We start from the raw sequence: 22,201 nt of genomic DNA on the forward strand, positions 1-22,201 counted from the left end.
AGCTTGTGACTGGCCACCCTCCGCCCCTAGGGAGAAAATGGAAATGTTGTTTACAAGATGGGGTAGTGGAATCCTCACCAGGGTTGCCAAAAGACTTCTAGGAAGAAAGGTTGTGTGGTTGGCAAGCATTGAACACCTCACCCATTCATTCAGAACATGTTATTGTTGTTGTTGCTGTTGCTGTTGTTGTTGTTGTTGTTGTTTTGTGCAGGGAAGTAGTGAGTCATCGATTAACCTTAACAAGGAAAGCAGACACACTGCCGTGGACTTAAGTTAGTGCTGGAGAGTCCACATGGGCATACTGAACACTTAAGTTCCCCATACTGAGACCCGCACTGAAGAGAGTGTGGTTCCAAGCTGAGGAGACAGGAACCAGCAAATCTTTTGAGTTAAGAGCATCCCTACTATATTCAGAAGCAAGAACTTTAAAGGGGAAGAAGCCACACTTGGTTTTGCATTAGAAATACAGATCTGGCAGTCCCATTGTCTATATACAACTAATCAAGAAAGTACTCCCCAGGTTTCTCATGATAGGCAAGTAGCGTATTTGCCCTGACCTTCATTTTCCTCTGATGTAAAGGAAGAATTAGCACAGTGTCTACCAAACAGGGAAACATGAGGACCTTTTTCTTTCTTTTTATTTATTTAATTATTCACTTTATGGGGCTGGAGAGATGGCTTAGTGGTGAAGAGCACTGACTGCTCTTCCAAAGGTCCTGAGTTCAAGTCCCAGCCACCACATGGTGGCTCACAACCATTCATAATGAGATCTGACGTCCTCTTCTGGGGTGTCTGAAGACAGCTACAGTGTACTTACATATAACAATAAATAAATCTAATTATTCACTTTACATCCCAGTATCAGCCTCCCCCTTCTCCCAGTACCCCCTCACACAGATCTTCCCCCCCGTTCCTCCCTCCCCTTTACCTCTGAGAATGGGGAACTCCCCTCTGGATATTACCCACTCCCCAGCCCCATCCTGTCACATCAGGTCACTGCAGGACTAGGTGCATCCTTCACCCATGAGGGACAAGGGGAATGGGACCCATAGGCAGGCGACAACTTTAGGGACAGCCCCCACTCCACTTGTTAGGTGACCAACATAAGACCAAGCTGCACATCTGCTGTAATGCACAGGGCCCTAGGTCCAGCCTGTGCCTGCTCTCTGGTTGGTGGTCCAGGTTAGTTGACCTGTTGTTACTGTGGAGTCCATGTCCTTTTTGGTTCCTCAATATTTCTCCCAACTCTTCCATAAGTCTCCCTGAAGTCCACCTAATATTTGGTTGTATGTCTCCCAATCCCTTTCCATTGGTTGCTGGGTGCAGCCTCTCAGAGGACAGTTATGCTGGGCCCCTGTCTGCAAGCATTACAAAGTGACATCACAGTGCTGGGGATTGGTTCTTGCCCATGGGATGGGTCTCAGGTTGGACCAGGCATTGCCTGGCCATTCCCTCAGTGTCGGCTCCATCTTTGTTCCTGAACATCTTGTAGGCACGACACATTTTGGGTGGAGAGCTTTGTGGGTGGGCTGCTGTTCTTTTCCCTCCAATGGGAGTCCTGTCTGGCTACAAGAAGTGGTCACTCCAGGAGCCATCTCCTCCATTGCTAGGAGTCTCAGCTAGAGTCACCGCACAGACTTCCTGGGGCCTCCCCACCCCAGGCCTCTGGCACATCCTAGAGATTGCCCCCAACCCCATGGCTGATTTCTGTTCTCCCTCCCCTCCCCTCTTCTCCCTACACCTGATCCTCCCCATCCCCTTTCCTACTAGTTCTCTCCCTCCATCTACCTCTGATACCTATTTCATTTCCCCTTCTGAGAAAGATTCAAGCTTCCTCTCTCGGGCGTTCCTTGTTATTTGGCTTCTTTGGGTCTGTGGATTGTAGCATAGCTATCCTGTACTTTATTATTATTATTATTAATTATTTTCTACATTCTTTGTTTACATTACAAATGATTTTCCCTTTCCCGGGGTTCCCCCCTCCCCATAAGTGCCATAAGCCCTCTTCCCTCTGCTCGTTCCCCAATCAACCCCCTCCCACTTCTCTGTCCTGGTACTCCCCTACAATGCTGCATCAAGCCTTTCCAGGACCAGGGCCCTCTCCTTCCTTCTTCTTGAGAATCATTTGATATGTGAGTTGTGTCTTGGGTAGCTTCTGAGCTAATATCCACTTATCAGAGATTGCATTCCATGTGTGTTCTTTTGTGATTGGGTTACCTCACTTAGGATGATATTTTCCAGTTCCAACCATTTGCCTAAGAATTTCATGAATTCATTGTTTTTAATTGCTGAGTAGTATTCCATTGTGTAAATATACCACATTTTCTGTATCCATTCCTCCATTGAGGGACATCTGGGTTCTTTCCAGTTTCTGGCTATTATAAATAAGGCTGCTATGAACATAGTGGAGCATGTGTCCTTATTGCATGCCGGGGAATCCTTTGGGTATATGCCCAGGAGGACCCTGCTATACCACTCCTGGGCTATCCTGTACTTTAGGGCTAATATCCACTTATGAGTGAGTATGTACCGCGCATGTCCAGAAAATCTTTACTCTGATGCTTGGCATTCAGTAAACACTATACAACAGTGTGCTTTTATTGTTACTGTTTGAGAAAGCTGACATTCAACAACGATTTGACTTCTCAAAGTCTCAAAAGGATACTCTGAAAGAACAAAAAAAAAAAAACAAAGTCAAGTGTAGCAGAATTTTCCCTGTCCAATCAATTTAAATATTAATACACCAAACAGCCTGTGATTGGACAGGGAAAGGGAGGCGGAGTAAGAGTTTCAGAGACTGGGACAGAGAGAAGGAAGATGGAGGAAGAACAGGATGATCCCGATGTCGAGTGGCTTTCAGTAGCCACAGGTAGTTATGAATATCTTATAAGGGATGGATAATTACAGGACAATTTGTATTACCTAGGTGGGCAATTTATATCATTATCAATTGTCTCTGAAATTATTGTGTGGGCATCTTGTGAACTGAGAATTTATTGATATATAAATGTGACTGATTAATTATAAGCTTCTAGAGTTTTGATTTTACCAGGTTACTGGGATTTGAGACCACCAACGAGAGGGGGTGGAAGGCTGAGAAGGTGCGGGCAGGTCTGAGGCAGGCAAACTGGAGAAGGGAAGACTTCCGGGAGGCAGCAAGCCCACGGGCAGACAGTAGCAGGGGAGAGCGCAGGATAGTGCCCATGTTTTAATATTTCCCGCAACAGCCAAGATTCACTCTGTTAATGTCAGCTGTTAGGGCTCTTCCAGTGCTCCACTGCGACCACAATACCTGTCCTCTCTGTTCCTGTTACTCCCTGTTACGTCTAGCACCTTCCATCACCATGAAAGGGCTCACAGAGAGGAACAGTCCTTATTACATTAGGCAGAGCGTTGTCCTAGGTAAAGGCCACTGACAGGTCTGATGATAGCTTTGCCATGAGTTGGCTCATCATGTGCATCACCACGGTCCTCTCACCTTCCAGACACAAGCTGGCTGAGGTAAAACCATCCATGAGCTATTTAAACGCATATGTCCTTGTGGCCGCAACTGTCGTCAACTCAGAAATATTAGTGATCATGTATTAACAACTATTTTCAGACATAATTTAATCCAATTAAAATTCATTTCTGTTAGAACACATACACATATTTTGTGAGAGAATAAATTTCACGTGTCTTCATTGCCTTCAGTGTAAAGAAGTCTTTTTGCTGACAGAAAAGTAACATTTTCCTCTTCTTTTTAATTAGGATTCTCCTTCTCAATCTCTCTCTCTTTCTCTCTCTCTCTCTCTCTTTCTCTCTCTCTCTCTCTGGTATGTGCATGTGTGCGTGTGTGTGTGTGTGTGTGTGTGTGTGTGTGTGTGTACATGTGTGTGTGTGCATGTGTGTGTGTACACGTGTGTGTGTGTGTGCATGTGTGTGCATGTGTGTGTGTGTGTGTGTGCATGTGTGTGTGTGTTCAGAAATAAGCATGTGAAGGTTAGAGGTCAACGTTTGGGAATGAGTTCTCCCCTGCCACTTTGTGGGAATCCAAGGATTAAACTTGGATCATCAGTTTTATGGACAAGCCTGCCAAGCCACAGAGCCACTTCACCAGTCCCAAATTAATGGGTTTTTTCCCCAACATTGTATATATTTATATTCCTTTCCAATGAAGGGATGGTTGGTTCTTGCTTATTTTGAAGCAAAGGCTTCAAAATCAACTTATTTTCTGCATGGAGTTTTAGTGGTACGAGTTTAATTTGACCCACATATTTAATTGTAGAAGAATTAGCCATCTCTTTTATGTGACATTCTTTGTATCTTCAAACATTCTGTCTGTTTTGATCTATCCCAGCTTCATGATGAAGTTCACTTAGAAATTCTCAAAAAAATGCTTTGTTATAAAAATACTACTAAAGAGGACTTACTGAGTAAATTAACATTTCTACACAAGGATATAGTCTTTATATCTTGTGTCCTATAGAAAACTGGAAAAGGAGAGAGAAGGCAACCTATTACAAATTTATTTATATCTTGTGTCATAACCTTTTCACCATCCAACTTTTATGACTTTAGGCAATTAGATAAAACATCTTTCAAATCCTTGAAGTAGATATAGACACTGAAGCTAAGGAACTACAAAAATCACTGTCAACAAAAAGTTCTTACCACTTCACACTGAAAGTCAAGGAGCACAAAGATCAGTTCAAAGCTGACAAAGGAAGAAGCCAATTCACAGCAACCATGGTGGTATACATCTGTAATCCCAGCATTTGGGAGACAGAGGCAGGAGGATTGCCGTAAACTGTAGACCACAGAGCAAGCTCTAGACTAACCAGGTCTACAGAGTAAGATGCTGTTTCAAAAAACAAAGAGAAAAACAAAAAAGGATTATAAATATTTTAGATGCCAAGCAGTGGTGGTGCACACCTTTAATCCCAGCACTTGGGAGGCAGAGGCAGGAGGATTTCTGAGTTCGAGGCCAGCCTGGTCTTCAAAGTGAGTTTCAGGACAGCCAGGGCTATATAGAGAAACCCTGTCTCGAAAAACCAAAATAAATAAATAAATAAATAAATAAATAAATAAATAAATAAATAAATATTTTAGACAGTAGAAACAGCAAAAAGAAAATATATAATATTCTGATAAATTTATATAATATTAAAGCACTTTAGGTAGTCACTATTAGTGCTGAAGAAAAAGGCAAAGATATCCAAAAAAGTAATTAGAAAGTTGGGATGCTAATAATGGAGCCATTAGAAATGTTGGAAATATGTAGGGATACAATGTAAGAAATATTTCCAGAAACAAAGGAACTGACTTCATTTGAATCATGTGTGCATGTGAGTATACACAAACACAACACATACACCCTGCATATGCACCCTACACATACATACATACACCCTGCACATACATGCCACACATACACACACATACACACTCACACACACACTGCACCTGTACACCACACACACACTTATGTACACACACTCTGCACATGCACACCACACAGACACACCCTGTACATGTACACCACACACACACACACACTTATACACAGGCGCACACCCTGAACATACACACCACACACACACACTTATACACACACACACCCTGCACATGCACACCACACACACACTGCACATGCATTACACACACACACACACCCTGCACATGCACACCACACACACACCCTGCACATGCACACCACACGCACACATACACACTGCATATGCACACCACACGCACATACACTTATGTGCACACACACCCTGTACATTCATACCACACACACACACTTATGTGCACACACACACTTGTACATACGCAGTATGCATATCTTGTATATATCTTGAATGAGAGAAGACAAAATAACAATGTTTTTTATTATTTGAGGAAAAGGAAAAAAGTTATGCCCAGTGTTGTACAAAGTGGTCCTCTGACTAAGTGGCAGCAACCAGCATTAGATCAGCTGTCCTGGCGCCTGTGCCTGCCAACCATTTATATGCAATTCTGCCCTAATTACACTTGGAAGCGTGGTGGAAGAACCTCAGAAGATATATGGGTTGTGGGTCAAGTGAAAGGGGATTCCTTCTAATGCAACAGTGGGTATAGTGGCTATTCCTGATTGTCAACTTGACTATATCTGGAATGAACTATAATCCAGAATTGGAAAGCTCACCTGTGATCCTAATCTGGAGGCTGAGAGGTACAAATTTCTGACCTGGATCTTGGCATGGAGATCTTGAAGCAAAGTGGCATACTTATACACTGTGTATGTATAAGTGTGTGTATGTGTATGTGTGTGTGCGTGTGCTTGTGTGTTGTATGCATAGGTGGCACACCTTTAATCTGGACCACACCTTCTGCTGGAGACCTATATAAGGAAATTGGAATAAGGAAGATTTACTCTCTTCTTCGCCTGCTTGCCTTGTGGGACTGAGCAACTGCTAGATCCTTGGACTTCCATCCACAGCTGCTGCTGACCATTGTTGGGGAGTTGGACTAAAGACTGTAAGTCATCAACAAATTCCCTTACTATATAGAGACTACTCACACATTCTGTGACTCTAGAGAACCCTGACTAATATAGTGGGGATGCCATAGTCCATGCCTGGCACAGACTCCAGTGCAGCTACGCTGGGGTCACTCACTTCTGCAATAACTCCTCACCCATACTCTACAAATGAGCCCAATAGACTCATTAGTTCCCCCACAGTGAGCTCTGGTGAAATCCTGGTTTGCTTTATGATGGGGCCTTATAAGGATGGGATAGACTCTTGTTTATATCTCCCCACAGAAGGAATTCTTGCAACACTCAGTCAAATGTTTACTCAAGAGTAAAGGCAGTTTAGAACTCTTCTGTACTTTAGAAGAACATGGTGACCACAGTACACTTCTCAACAACCTACCCAATGAAGGCCATGATAAAAGGTACTCCTGTGGTCCCTAGAATCGCTTAAATTATACTTAAGCAACCAAAAGAATATTTTACTACAAAATAAAAGCAAATTTGTAATCTCTGACCAAATCAAAATAAATCTGTAAATATGAAGAATGATGGGTTGGTTGTTGGTTTTTTTTTTTTTTATCTTTTCTAGTAAGTTGTCACTCTCAGATAAGTCTGTAACATGCCAATAAAAAAAAAAACTTTAGTACATAGAGAATTTTGCTTCTCTCTAACCAACCATTTATCCACCTATCATTTTATCCACAGAGCATCTTAATATGTACATGTAAACATATCATGAACAATTATACTTATCAAACATTAACAGTAGTTATTTGGGGATAATATCATTTTGAATGATTTGAAGCTTTCTCTTTATAAACTTTATTTTGTTTAAATTTTCAAAAAGAGATCCTTATCATTGTAGTGAAGTAAAATTAGCCAGAAATTCTTCATAGAGCTTCTTCTCAGGAAGTAGAAGCTTCTGCCTCCAGTCATTGTGTCTGAGGGGACATCGCAGTTATTGTTGACAACAGAAACAATGTATTGAGACCCCCCCCATACTCACCTTCAGGACCCTAAAATAGCCATGCTGTAAAGCTTCAGATTTAGAAATAAAAACAAAATAATGACAACCAAAACCAAACAAACAAAAACACCCTCCTCTTAAAGAAATGGTCCCAGTGTCTCTGCCACCGTAGATGAGGTCCTAGCCACCAAGTGAGACTGTTTGTCCCAGCCAAATTGCCTGTGACTGTACAAGAGAGCCCAGGCAGAGCTTGCAAAACATTCTAGTTAATCACAAATTTGTGAGTTGTAAGTGATTATGTGACTAGATTTTAGAGTTATTTCTCTAACACTGTCTTAGTTCTTTTCCTATTGCTGGGCAAAGCACTACAACCAGAGGAATCCAAAGTCTTCGAGCTGTAGAGGGTGAGTCCATGACCATCAGGGTAGAGAATGCGACTGCAGGCAAGCAGGCAGGCAGGGCACCGGAACAGTAGCTGAAAGCTTATATCTTTAGACATAAACACCACTCGGAGAGAGCAGACAGCAGATGCTGGTGAGGATGTGGAGAAGGAGGAACACTCCTCCACTGCTGGGGTAAAGTACAGAGTGCAGCCACTGTGGAAACCAGCATGGAGGGTCCTCAAACAGCAGACACTAGAACTACCATAAGATAAAGTTACACCATTCCTGACACTTCCATGTATACCACACCCACCCTTGCAGCATTCACACCAGCCAGGAACTGGAACTGGCCCCGATGCCCACCAACAGGTGAATGGATAAGGAAACCGTGCTTCACATATGTAGTGAAATTTTATGCAGCCATCAAGAAAACTGAAATGATGGCATTTGCAATGCAATGTATACAACAATCATTAGGTTAGGCAAAATAAACCAAATGCAGATGGAAAAACACAGTGCATTTCCTCTCACACACACAGAGTGTAAGTTTAAAGCTCCAGGTCTGAGTGTGTTTGTCATGGAAAGGGGATCAGAAGAAGAGAGAAGATGGCTTCTTTTTTTCTTTTGAGGTAGGGTCTATGTAGCCCTGGCTGTCATGGAATTTTCTATGTACACTAGGCTAGCCTCGAACTCACAGAGAAACTGCCTGACTCTATCTCGGGAGTGCTGGGATTAAATGTATTGTCACCATGCCTCGGAACATGGCAAGATAACTTAAGGGAGGAGGAAAAGAGACAGGATAGTGGAATATCTGTAATATGAAAGCAGAAGTTGAGTTTAAAAGAAATGGAACTGCTGGGCAGTGGTGGCACATATCTTTAAGCCCAGCATGCAACAACAACAACAACAACAAAACCCAAGATAATAATGTAAAATCAAATACTACTAAATTACTAGATCTAGAAAGAGGACACAGGGACAAATGAGAAAAAGTAAGAAAATAAGGAAAAAGAAAAGTTAAAATATTGCCCCCAAATGGAAGATTTGTATAAACAAAATTAAAGAAATGTATGGCGGAGAAGGGCAAACAAAACAGTAGATTCAATAGTGTACCCAGCTAGGCATGCAGTAGCTATTGCTGCTTGAAAGTTACAGATACGGGGCTGGAGAGAAGGCTCAGCAGTTAAAAGCACTGGCTGCTCTTGCAGAGGACCTGACTTCAGCCCTCAGCACTTATACCCACATGGTATAAGTATACCCACATGGTATAAGACTGTAACTCCAGTCCCAGGGAATCAGACACCTTCTTCTGACCTCCAAAGGCATTAGGCACACATGTGTTACATAGACAGATATGCAGGCAAAACCCTTGTACTCATAAAATAAAATAAAAAATTAACCCCTCTTTAAAAAATAACCACACAGAAGAAAATATAAAGCTAGTTAGAGCAATTTCCATCCACGCCTCTGAGAATTGGAGATAGTCAGGATTATGAATGGTGGAAGGAGGGTCAGATTAGGCCATACATGTGCTCCCTGTCACCTGAAGATGACCCTCGCTGAAAAGGAACAAATTGTTCACAAGTCAGAGGAAAAGGTTGCATAAAAGGAAAATAACTCTCAGGAGAAACCAAAGAAACAAAAAAGTTATGGCACAAAAATCAATTAGAAATCAGCATAAAATAAATGCAAATAAAATTTTTTTAAAACTTCACTCCAAGGCATGGTTAGCTTGGTACACAAGAATAGTAACACATGGAAGCCCACAATGATAAAATATCTTACTCCATCAGTCAGGATTGCTAGCTTTCATCAACAAAACGTGGGCTGGGAAGGAGGAAGATGAGGTGGCTCACAGTGCTTCAGGAGGACCCGAGACCCAGGTTTGAAGGTTACAGTGCCCTGTACAAGTGGCAAGATGATAGTGCAAAACTGCTCGTTCCTGGGCAGCTTAGACCACTATTGGCATCACCAGCATCTCTAGATCTTAAGCGTAGACCTCAGTTAAAGCCGCAGACAGCCCCAGCTACTTCTAGAAAACAGCCAGTATTGCTTGATGTCTCCATCACCTTCACAGCAGCCGTTATCACGTCCACCCGCCGACATCCTCTGCCATTAAGCTCACTAATTTCTGTTCTCCATCCTTTCCTGCTCTGTGGCAGGTGTCGCCACATATATGTGCTCCAGGCAGACCCTGAGCTTCCAAAACACTTCATTTAAGAGCTGTGTGGCAGAGCAGATGTCAGATCCCGCCCCCCCCCCCACCCCCACTCCCACCCGACCCCCACTCCCACCCCCACAATCAGAAGGGTTGCAAAAGAAAACATTTACAAATGTTTACTATCCACAGTGGGGTGAGGTAGGAAACTCCTAGACTCTGAAAGACGTTTCAGACACCTGGCAGACACTAGTATAACAAGTACATACAGTGTTGCGATTGCAGAGCCAAGAGGCTCCAGGATCCAGAGACTGAGGGTGCAACTCATAGTGCAATGCACACTTAGCTTATGTGTCCTAGATTCTAGCCCCAACTCCAAACCCAAAGTCCCATGAGCACACAAAGTTCCTTTATATCTCCATATATAATGGGTACCATCTGCTGGTACACAAGCTAAAAGCGTCCATCAAGAAGACACTAACTCCGGTGCTCAGCTTTTCAAAACAAGAGCGAGGCCCGTGCATTGAGCATGCTCACACCAGCGCCCCTTGGTAAACAATCCTACCTGCCCCTCCCTCTCCATTCTCACTCATTTCTTCACTACCGTTCTACTTTTATGTGCTTGAATTTTGTTGTTCCTGTAAATCACGAGTCATAACGTGGGGAATACAACTGAAGACTGTACACACAGTAGACTCTTCTAAGAAAGCAAGAGTTCTGTGGTCTCATCTGGCTACAGTTCCTGCCTGCAGTGCAGTACTCTCCTAGGTGCTAAGGGTCATTGCCTTGTTTATTTTACTACCACAGTTCCCACTTTTCCTTTGCGGCACCTCGGAAGCAGCCCCACACTATGTGGTCACACAGCACCTGGCCCACCGCCAGCAGGGGGCGCGCCTTCTCCCGGTGTCCTTTCCACACTTCCCTAGACCCTCTATCATGCCCAGACCTTTTAATCCCTGCCCTGTGCCTGCTCAAACCGTGCCTCATCTGGTACCCAGCCCCTGCATCATCTCCTCTTATAGATGCTGCTGATGAGCAGAAAAAGAGGAAGGTCAGGACCTAGGGCAATCTGAAAGAAACTTGAGAAAGAATCCGTCACAAGAAGCTGCTGTTTGTTTGAAATACCTTTTAAATTTTTAAAGGCTTCTTTCCCTGACGCTGACTTCTCCCGAGTATATCTTCCCTTCTTTCATGCTCACAGCGTCTGTGTCCTTTGCAGTCTTCTGTGGCTTCTCAGAAAACCCACTTCCATCTAAATATAATTGGGAACAGGCTCCTGAAGGGCGTTGGAAAGAACCAAACATTGATTGTTCTGTCCCAGTGAAAAGCTTAATCCTCGGCCATGCCTAAAGCAGCTCGTTAGCTAGCGTGCCCTCTGCGGGACCCTGGGACCTCCCTAGAAAAGGGACACCCATCCTCAGTCCCTTATCTCTCCACACAAGGGCAGTGACCTTGATCCTGACAGAGGGCTACAACAAGCAAAATGCCATGTGTCGAGCATCGAGGGCAGCGAGGAGGCAAGAAAGGCACATGTGGCTTCCTGCGACAACCCGAGTCAGCTGCCTCCCCCACCCAACCCAACCTACCCCGCCACACTCCCGTGCACGCAGAACACACAGCTACTGGTGGAACGTCTGTAGAAGACTGAGCCGCTTGCCCAGCCGCCACCTGGGGCCCTATGTTTGAGGTCACCTGTTGACTTTCATTGCTTTCTTTAAAATTTCATGTTAAGGTGGATCCTCAAAGCCCAAAAGGGGCAAAGAGTTCCTAGTCCCATTTTTTGTTTGTTGTTGTTTTTATTAAAGATTTATTTATTTGTGTTATGTATATGAATACACTGTAGCTGTCTTCAGACACCCCAGAAGAGGACATCAGATCTCATTATTACGGATGGTTGTGAGCCACCATGTGGTTGCTGGGAATTGAATTCAGGACCTCTGGAAGAGCAGTCAGTGCTCTTAATTGCTGAGCCACCTCTCCGACCCTCCTAGTCCCATTTGTAAGCACTGTCACAACTTCATGTTGTAGTCATTCGGGATACACAGGCAGCTACACACAACGATCATGCACTCCACTGTTGGATTCTGAGTTTGATGGAATTCCAACTCTAAAAAAAATATGTTTCTTTGGTGTAAGCAGCCTTCAAATGGCAACACTACACATTTAGTGGTTAGACTTGAAGAACAATGTGGTTCATCCCACACTGATTAAGTTTTGAATCCCACCCCTTGTTTCTCCTAACTACTTCAAGTCATCTCTGCTGCAAAACAAAACAAAACAAACAAACAAAAAAACCTATGTCGCCAGGCAGTGGTGGCACACACCTGTAATCCCAGCACTCTGGGAGGCAGAGGCAGGCGGATTTCTGAGTTCAAGGCCAGCCTGGTCTACAGAGTGAGTTCCAGGACAGCCAGGTCTATACAGAGAAACCCTGTCTCGAAAAAAACCAAATCCAAAAAACCAAAAACAAAAACTATATCAATGATGTTGAGTAATCGCTCTTTCATTCCACTTCAGTCCACACACCATCTTAAATTCTTTCTGGACGTTGGTTTCTAACTAAACAGCAGGAGGTTCTCTGGATAGCACTATGCACACATTTCATGTTATTTCACTTATATCAGGAAGGCGAGCATTTCCTGTCTCCCCAGTGTTGGATGGACATGGATTTTTGTCCTTACAACTGAGTCCCATGAGCCCAATGTAAGAGGAGTTCTAGAAGAGCATTTCTCCATATGAGCTGCTCAGAGTTGTAGCAGGAAGGTTGGGGCGGGCATGTCTTAGGAAAGCGACTGATGTCTAAGAAAAGGATTCTGCAGTCAAATCACCTCAAAAGGCAGCGAGATAAACAGAATTGTCAAGGTGAAAAGGTGTCTGCAAACGAGTGCACACAGATTTTAAAAATATAAATTAAGAGATCTTACTTATTTTGTTAGGATTTATTTTTATTTATCTGTCTACACATATAGATGCATGTGTGTGTATGTGTGTGACTATACGCCAGTGTTTGTGGGTGCCTATAGAAGACAGAAGAGGGTGTCAGAGCCCCTAGAACTGGGGTTGCAGGGATGCATGTGTGTGTATGTGTGTGACTATAGACCAGTGTTTGTGGGTGCCTACAGAAGACAGAAGAGAGTGTCAGAGCCCCTAGAACTGGGGTTGCAGGGATGCATGTGTGTGTATGTGTGTGACTATACGCCAGTGTTTGTGGGTGCCTACAGAAGACAGAAGAGGGCGTCAGAGCCCCTGGAACTGGGGTTGCAGGATCTTGTGAACGGGACTCAGGTCCTCTGCAGCAGTGACCCTAACCACTGTGCTCCCCTTTGCATCTCCCACCGAACCCCAGCTTCTTCTCACTTTGTGTTTTCTCTGTTTCCTTTCATTATCCCTCCAAGGGGTATCACAAGTGTCACGCTATATGCTTGTTCTAACAGTTCAATGCAGAGCATTTTTTAAGTTTCATTTGCTTCTGTTTCGGGTACGTTTTTGATTTCTATGTTCCTATATTTAATACCAGTATAGAAGCAATGAAAGTGTCATCTTTGGACCCAGCAATATGACTCAGCAATATGAACTGAACTTAATCCCCTAGACACATGAAGGAAGGAAAAAACAACTCCCACAGGTTGTCTTCTATCTTTCTCATGTACCCTGTGATGCACACACACACACCTATGTCTACACACACACACAGTGGGGGGGCATGCTCATATAATAATTGTTTAGCTAAAATTATAAAATAACATATATATATATTTTTTTAAATGTAAAGGTAAGTCCATGTGTGATAGAAGAATTTAGATGGATCTCTTGATTGCAGGGTTTTTCAGAACCTTGATGAGTTACTGTGTTTCAAATTACAAAGATTATATCTATATCTATATCTATATCTATATCTATATCTATATCTATATCTATATCTATATCTATATCTATATCTATATCTATATCTATCTATGGTGTTTTCCATGTATATATGACACAGAAAATCTGTTATTAAGAATAATTTTTTAGATTTCCTTGTTTGTTTGTTTATATGCATGCTTTATCTGTATATAAACCTACTTGCCAGAAGAGGCCATTACAGATGGTTGTGAGCTACCATGTGGTTGCTGGGATTTGAACTCAGGACCTCTGGAAGAACAGACAGTGCTCTTAACCACTGAGCCATCTCTCCAGCCATTGTTATTGAGAATCTTACAAGACATGCTCTTTTTGGACAGTAAAGATCACCTACTATCCAGTTTGCTTCCTCCTAAAACAGAAAAACAAGCAAACAAAAGAGAAAAGCATAAGAAGTAAACAACATTTGTGAACAGAAACACCTCTGTGGCTGCTACCTGAAAGAGCTGTCCCCATCAGTGTATGAGCCCTCAGCATGCACAGACAGACCCTCCTGCCACCACCATCCCAAGAGACTCCAGGCCAGCTCTGCATTCCAGACCTGCTGTCTCTGTTGGCTTCTCTGCCTGGCCTTCTGGTGGCTACCATTTCTCTACATCATCCTCTTCCTGATGCCAAGACATCGACACCAGGTTTCGAGCGAACTCTGCTTGTCCGGACCTCTTGCTCTCCACCCGCCCTCACCTGCTAACCCCCTCACTTTCACCTCCATCCATTTTTCCAGCTGCCCTGTCTTTGACCTTCACCCGTGGCTTGGCCCACAGCTCCAAAGTAACAACACTAACTACTGAAGCTTGCCAGACAACAAAGTATTGGAAGGAATTCTCTTGCCACATAAAAGATCCACCCAGCCACTGCAAGAGCATGCCTGCGAACGAAGCCCGGAGGACTCTGTGTCAGCGTTTGGCTTCGGCTGAGGTCCCCGTGGCTCACGGTGCTCTCACGATATTAGTCCCTGGATATCCCGGAGCTATGTTCTGATAAGCAATGATGTTGCAAAGACTTGTTCTTTCTACATTTTAAATGTAGAACCAGAACCTGACTTATTCACATTTTATTAAGAGCCATGACAACTCTCTGCTTATAAATCAGATTATGATCAGCCTGTCATTTTATTTGATATTCCTTTGTTTTTCATTATTTTTTTTTTCTGTTAAATTGACCAAAACCCTGCAGGCATGAGTGCCTTGAAATTAAAATGTATTGTTAATATTCCAGGCCACACACACTGATGCTTCATGTGGCTTTGAGGTTTGCTGCTGAGATGAATGCATCTGATATTCCCCGGCTGAGAGAATGTGCCCAGTCCAGCCTGTATTGCAGAATGCCTTTGTTCCTGGAGGCAAATTTGGCAAGTCTTTGTTAAAGGTTCAACTGGGATTCGCTATGTTCTTCCCTCGGGGTCACTTGTCAGTAAGTTTAATGAAAGGCAAACAGGTACGTGACTTCAACACAGCCAAACAGATTCTATTTTCAGAAGAATGTGTGTGTGTGTGTGTGTGTGTGCGTGTGTATTGACATCTCTAGAAAAGTGTGTGTCCATGTAAGTAGCGAAAGGAAAAAAAAACAAAAAACAAGCCCCTCACTGAGTGGCATCATAAAGCCAGAACATTTCAAGGTAACTTATTAATTGAGGAAAAATTACCATTGTAAACAGGCATAGGAAAAATAATGTATTTCCATTAACCTAGTGGCTTGTAGAATACTTAGCATATTATGGGCGTCATCTTTAAGGCAGGAGTTTTTATACTTACTAATGCTGTGAGCCTTTAATATAGTTCCTCATATGGTGACCCCCAACTGCAAAATTATTTTATTGCTACTTCATAACTGTAATCTGCTACTGCTATGAACTGTAATGCAAACATCTGAAATATCTGATATGAAGGATATCTAATGTATGATCAAAGAGGTCTTGAGCTACAGGCTGAGAACTGCTGACTTAAGGACTATGTTCCAAGCTGACTCAAGTAGCTGTCCACACTCTTGGTCTGTTGAGTCTGTACCATAAGGGTATATTATAAAGAGCCTTGGCATGTGGGTTCTAGTCCAAGGCTGAGAGACTAAATATGATGGTGGTCTTCTTGTTGACAGACACATGGTTCAGGGTATTATGACAAGAGATGGGAGCACAGGAGAGATCTAAATAAACTCCCCTTTACAGAAAGTCTACTCTCAAGATAACCCAGCCATATGTACAGAGTCTTAAAAGTTACTTTACTTCCATGAATAGCAAAAAATTGGGTGGGTTTAAATATGAGCTAAGGAATCAGGAAGGCTTGGGTTATTGAATGTTTTAAAAGGTCAGGCTGAGCCCTGCCCAAAGCAATGGATCCTGAGAGAACAGCTTTGGTTAGCCTCCTGTTTTGTCTTTGATGCTGACTGCATTTGCACCCCTCTAAACCGTGGGCAGGGGGCAAAGTGAAGTCTCCAACAGCTTGATCACCTCATGGAGGGAGTCAGGTGCATACAAAAATAACTGGACTGCAAAACCCAAACAGACAAAACCAACAGAAAAAAAAAATAGGAGAGACGAGGAGAGGAAAGAGATTAATTATGTAAGATGTTTTTTAAAAAATGGGACTTTGCTGAGTCACTTGAGAACAACCACAGTAGGAGGCCAAGGACCTCATGGGACTCTGTTATGGCAGAGCAAGGCACTGAGGTGGACAGAAGGATCTTGTCTGAGGGTAGAGAATTTATAGAAGGTGGCGGGGAGGCTTCTCTGGAGAGGGACACATGTTGCTCATTGCCCTTCTGGTTGCTGGGCCACGGTGGGATTTGCTTTCCTTGGCCTCTGGATGAATGCCAGACAAGCAGCCTGTGACTGAACACAGGGATGAGAACACAGCTCAGCTGATGGCAAATCTGACCAGGTACTGACTAGGTCCTCGGTGGCCTCTGAACGGGGACCCAGGGCCAAGCGCAGGCACACACACAGGGCAGACAGTCACAGGGGATACGTTTGAGGTTTGACTGTCACCCTGGACCAAGCTGCCATCATGTGATTCTTAGGCTAGCACGGGCTCTTAAAATGTCAGAACAAGACTATTTAATATCTAAGCACAACTGGAAAGGCCATAGCGCTTGTCCCAGATTCATCCAGGGTGGGTTTTAATTAAGGAAAAGACAGAGAGGAAGAGAAAAATGATAGTCTCCGGGACAACCATCCAGTGACAATTCACGCAATAAAACTATTTTTTCAGATATTCTAGTCAATTACCTCTAAAGAAAGAGGGGAACAAGAAACAGAAAGTTACTGTTCACAAATGTCATCACAACTGTCATAGATTCTGTTTCCACATTCCAACAAACGAGGGGAAAGAAACGCTGAATACCATTGATACTAATTTAAAATACACAAAAGCAAAGCTCTAACCTTTAGAGTATAATAAATTCATAGGGTGTTTCCCTCCCTTCAGAATGTTTCCTAATGGTTCTTCCTACAATGTCCTGCAGAGGGAGCCACTGTTCCAACTTCTGCCAAAAGAGATTAGCTTTGATTGTCTACTAGTTGGTTAAATGATGTTCCTTTATGTCTGAATTCTTATAGCTGCATACAGGCTTTGGAACTCATCAATATCGCTACACTTGTGCATAGTTCATCCTTGATACCCCTCAGTAAGCTCCAGGATTACAAATACTGGTCTCCTTCCTCCCATGAGCATTTACTTAACTCTGTTTTGTGCCTGTTACAACAAAACTCACAATGAACGATCTTGTGCAAATATGGGAACCTCATTGCCCTTAGATAAATACCTAAGAGCAGATATGCTGGGTTATGCATGAATGCTTGTTGACCTCAAGAAGAACTGGTTGTTTAAAATCATCGCCAGAGATAGAAGAGAGCGACAGTTGCTTCCCACCTGTGTTTACCAGCACTGCAACCCCGGGGCGGCTGCAAATAAACTTGTACTGTTACACAACTGGAGATCCTGAAAGTCAAAGAACAAGAGGTTGGCAAAGCCAAGCTGTCCTTGAAACCTGGAGAAGAGGGTCCCTTGCAGCTCTAGTAGCTCCTGGTGATCTTTGGCTTGGAGGTCTTGACTCTAATCTTCACCTCTATCTTCACGTGATTTTTCTCCTGATGTTCTGTGATCAGTCACGTGTCTTAGTAAAAACACAATGGGCTAGATTGTAGGGCTCCCTCGAGACAGAATGTCCTCATGAGTTATATTTTGCAACCACCTTCTCCACAAACAGGAGAGGAGGGATCTTTTTACTTTGGATGTGATTCCACCCATAGTAACAGTTTTCAACCTTTGATGTTGTCGCCTCATCTTTCTGATCTAAGAGACGTGAGGAGGGATCTAATTATGGTTAAGATGTGTAGTGGCCCTCGGGAGGCAGAGGTAGGAGGATGGATGTCTCAGAGTTTGAGGTCTAGCTTAATCCAGGACAGCCCAAGCTACAGAATAGAAAAACCCTGTCTCAAAAACAGATAGATAGATAGATAGATAGATAGATAGATAGATAGATAGATAGATAGATAGATAGATAGATGGTAGATAGAGATAGAGAGATAGATAGAGAAATAGACATAGATAGATAGATAGATGGTAGAGAGAGATAGATAGAAAGATAGAGAGAGAGAGAGAGACATACATAGATAGATAGATAGATAGATAGATAGATAGATAGATAGATAGATAGATAGATAGATAGATAGATAGATAAACTTGCTTGACCTGAGGACGACTGTCTGTCTCCACCAATCTGCATGGGATGACTCACTTTTTTTGCTCTTTTCAAGAGTTATTTGCATGAATTTTGTCTGTTTAAGCCTCTGGTGTAGCATTTTTCACTTTATGTGTTTTTCTTCCCTTTTTTTCTTTTTTCTTTTTTGGAGCTATGGCTCCAAGCCAGGACCTTGTGAATGCTAAGCAGTAACCCCACTACTGAGCTTCACCCCAGCTTCTACATTTCTCTTAATGTTATATACGAAATATTTTCACTGTCAAAATGTTGTATAGTCTCCCAATACTTTCTTCCACAAGTTTTCGACATAGAAAATCTTTCTACGTCTATCGAGATAATTACATTATTTTTCCATATTACCCTTACGTAATGTAGTGGATCACATTAATAAGTTTTTAAGTGTTAAACCAGCCTTGGATTCCTGGGCTCAATCTCCTTGGTTAGAGTATATTACTCTTTGTGCTGGTTTGTTTTTGTCACCTGTGAAAAAGGAACCTCAATTGAAGAATTGCATCAGCCATTGTCTTGTGGGCATGTCTGAGGGGGCATACTCTTGGTTAATAATTAAAATGGACCAGCAAAGCCCAGCAGGTGGGTCTGAGGTACAAAAGACAAGGAGATGAGTAAGCCAATAAGCCGATTCTTCTGTGGTTCCTGCCTCTACTCCTGAATACCTAGGTTCAAACCCCAGTAGCACAACCAAAAGGTAGATAGCATGCATAGCACGTTGTTTGACTACAATGGAATTAAATTGGAAATCATGAACAAAGTGCCTACAATATTTCTAATAATAAATGGTGCAGATTGAAGGAGTATAAATGAAGGGGTAATAAGGATGATGAAGGCATCACGGACATGGTATAGAATAGAGTTTATTCAGAATAGGGGATGGGAGTTAGTGGTAGAGAGGGAGAGAGGGAGAGAGAGAGGAGAGAGAAAGAGAGAGAGAGAGTGTGGAGGCCGGCCATGACCACGTGGAGGGGGGGGGAAGAGCCCCAGGGGCAGAGAGGTAAGAGTGTGGGAGAGCGGTGAGCAAAGAGAGCGAGGAGGAGCAAGTAGCCCTTCTTATAGTGGGCCAGATCTCTGGGGCGGGGCATACCTGGCTATTGCCAGGTAGGTGTGGGGTGGAGCTTACACAAAGCCCCAACACAGATCATCTCCAATTAAATGATAAGCCAAGAAAAAGTTACAAAGAAAACCATATTTGAAATATGTTTTTTTCTACTTCTAGTTTCATCAGAGCTTTTATTCTGAGGGGACATTGAACTTGACTGAAGTTTTTCTTTTGTATAAATTGAAATGATCTGGTTTCTAACCAGATGTGTATGTATGTGCTGAATTACACATTGATATGTGAATGCTAAACCAAATTTGCATCTCTGGAATGAGGTCAACTTGGTCATGACTTATGATGTCCTTAGTATGTTCTTGGGTTTCATTTATAAGAATCTTATTGAGATGTTTTTTGCATCTATGTTGCATTTCCCTGATAACTAAGGATGTTGAACATTTCTTTAGGTGCTTCACAGCCATTCAAGATCCCTCAGCTGAGAATTCTTTGTTTAGCTCTGTACCCCATTTAAAAAAAAAAAAAAAAAAAACAAGAGTCCAGACAGAGATGTAGGCTTCTTTTTTTTTTTTTTTTTTTTTTTTTGGTTTTTCCGAAACAGGGTTTCTCTATGTAGTCGTGGCTGTCCTGGAAATCACTCTGTAGACCAAGCTGGCCTCGAACTCAGAAATCAACCTGCCTCTGCCTCCCAAGTGCTGGGATTACAGGCATGCACCACCATTCCCGGCTCTCTGTACCCCATTTTTAATAGGGTTCTTTGGTTCTCTGGAGTCTAACTTCTTGAGTTCTTTGTATATATTGGATATTAGCCTCTATCAAATGTAGGATTGGTAAAGATCTTTTCCCAATCTGTTGGTTGTCGTTTTGTCCTGTTGACCATGTCCTTTGCCTTACAGAAGCATGCAGGGACTTTCCATCTCTTCTATCTTCTGTTGAACTCCATTCTCTCAGATATGAGAACAACTACACCAAACATTTCTCAGGTTTTATTTACTTAATGGAATTTTCTCCTGTCCACTCACTTCCGGTCTACGGGTATATTTACCAGGAAGATGTGGTTTTTTTTTTCCATGATAGATGTTTGGATCCACATTTGTACTTTTAACTGCTGTCCACCAGTCCGTGCCTCTTTGGTGGTTAAGTCATGATCATTCATGTTTAAAGTCAACATTGACAGAAGCGTACTAATTCTTGTAACTTGTCTATATGTTTTAATTTTGGGGTTTTTTGGGGGGTTGTTTGTTTGTTTGTTTCCTGGTTTTGCAGAAAGCAGTGAATATGTCTCATCCTGAGAAACCCACCACCATAATCATACTATTTCCTCAGCCAGGTAAGCATCATGGACTTAGAGTTAACCATGGTCTCATGACTGATACTCCGTATCCCTCTTCTGTATACAATGTTCACCTAAGTAACTTCTTAAGCATCTCCAACTTGGTGGTCATGAACTGCCTTAGTTTTTCTTGTCTTCAAATGTCCTTATTTCTGTGTCAGTTTTCAAAGCCATGTTTGCTGGATGTCACACTCTAAGTTGGCAGTTATTTACTTTCAGGTCTTAAATATTTATTCCCTGCCTTTCTGGTTCTGGGATTGGTGACAAGAGATCTGACATGATTCTGATGTTTCTGCCTTGTAAGGGACTCGTTATTTTCCCTTACAGCTTTTCATAACACCTCTTTGCTCTGCATTTTTACACCTTGACTATATGTCATGGAGAGTTCCTTCTCTGGTCATGTCTATTTGAGCTTCTAAACGCCTCTCGTGTTTGAATGTGTATTCCTTTCTCTAGTCTTAGGGGATTTGTTGCTAGGATTTTATTAAGCAGGTCTTCACATTTCAGCAATTGTCTCCGCCTCCTATCTATCACAAAAATTCTTTCTTTCTTTCTATTTATTTATTCATTATACTCCAGATTTTATTCCCCTCCTGGTCCACCTTCTTACTGTTCCACATTCCATACCTCCACCCCACCCTCCTATCTTCACGAGGATGTTCCTACCCACTCCCCCTACCCCACACCCCACCAGAACTTCCCACTCCTTGGAGCCTCCAGTCTCTTGAAGGTTAGGTGCATCGTCTCTGACTGAACCCAGGCCCAGCAGTCCTCTGCTGTATATGTGTTGGGAGCCTCATAACAGCTGGCGTATGCTGCCTGGTTGGTGGTCCAGTGTCTGGGAGATCTCGGGGGTCCAGGTTAATTGAGATTTCTGGTCCTCCTACATGGTCATCCTCTTCCTCAGCTTCTTCCAGTTTTTCCCTAATTCAGCTGCAGGGGTCAACAGCTTCTGCCCATTGGCTGGGTACAAATATTTGCATCTGATTCTTTCAGCTGCTTGTTGGGTCTTTAGGAGGGCCCAAAAATTCCTATGTTTGGTCTCAACATTGTTTTCCAGAGTTCTAGGACATTTTGATCTTGCTTCATATTTTTGTCTGTCTTGATATTTAAATACAGGATTCTGTCAACCTTGTCCTCCATTCATAACATTCTTCTGCTTGGTCAACTCTATTGGTGGTACTTTCCAGT

The sequence above is a fragment of the Apodemus sylvaticus genome, chromosome 3 (genome assembly GCF_947179515.1).
Source record: "Apodemus sylvaticus chromosome 3, mApoSyl1.1, whole genome shotgun sequence".
Lineage (NCBI taxonomy): Eukaryota > Metazoa > Chordata > Mammalia > Rodentia > Muridae > Apodemus > Apodemus sylvaticus.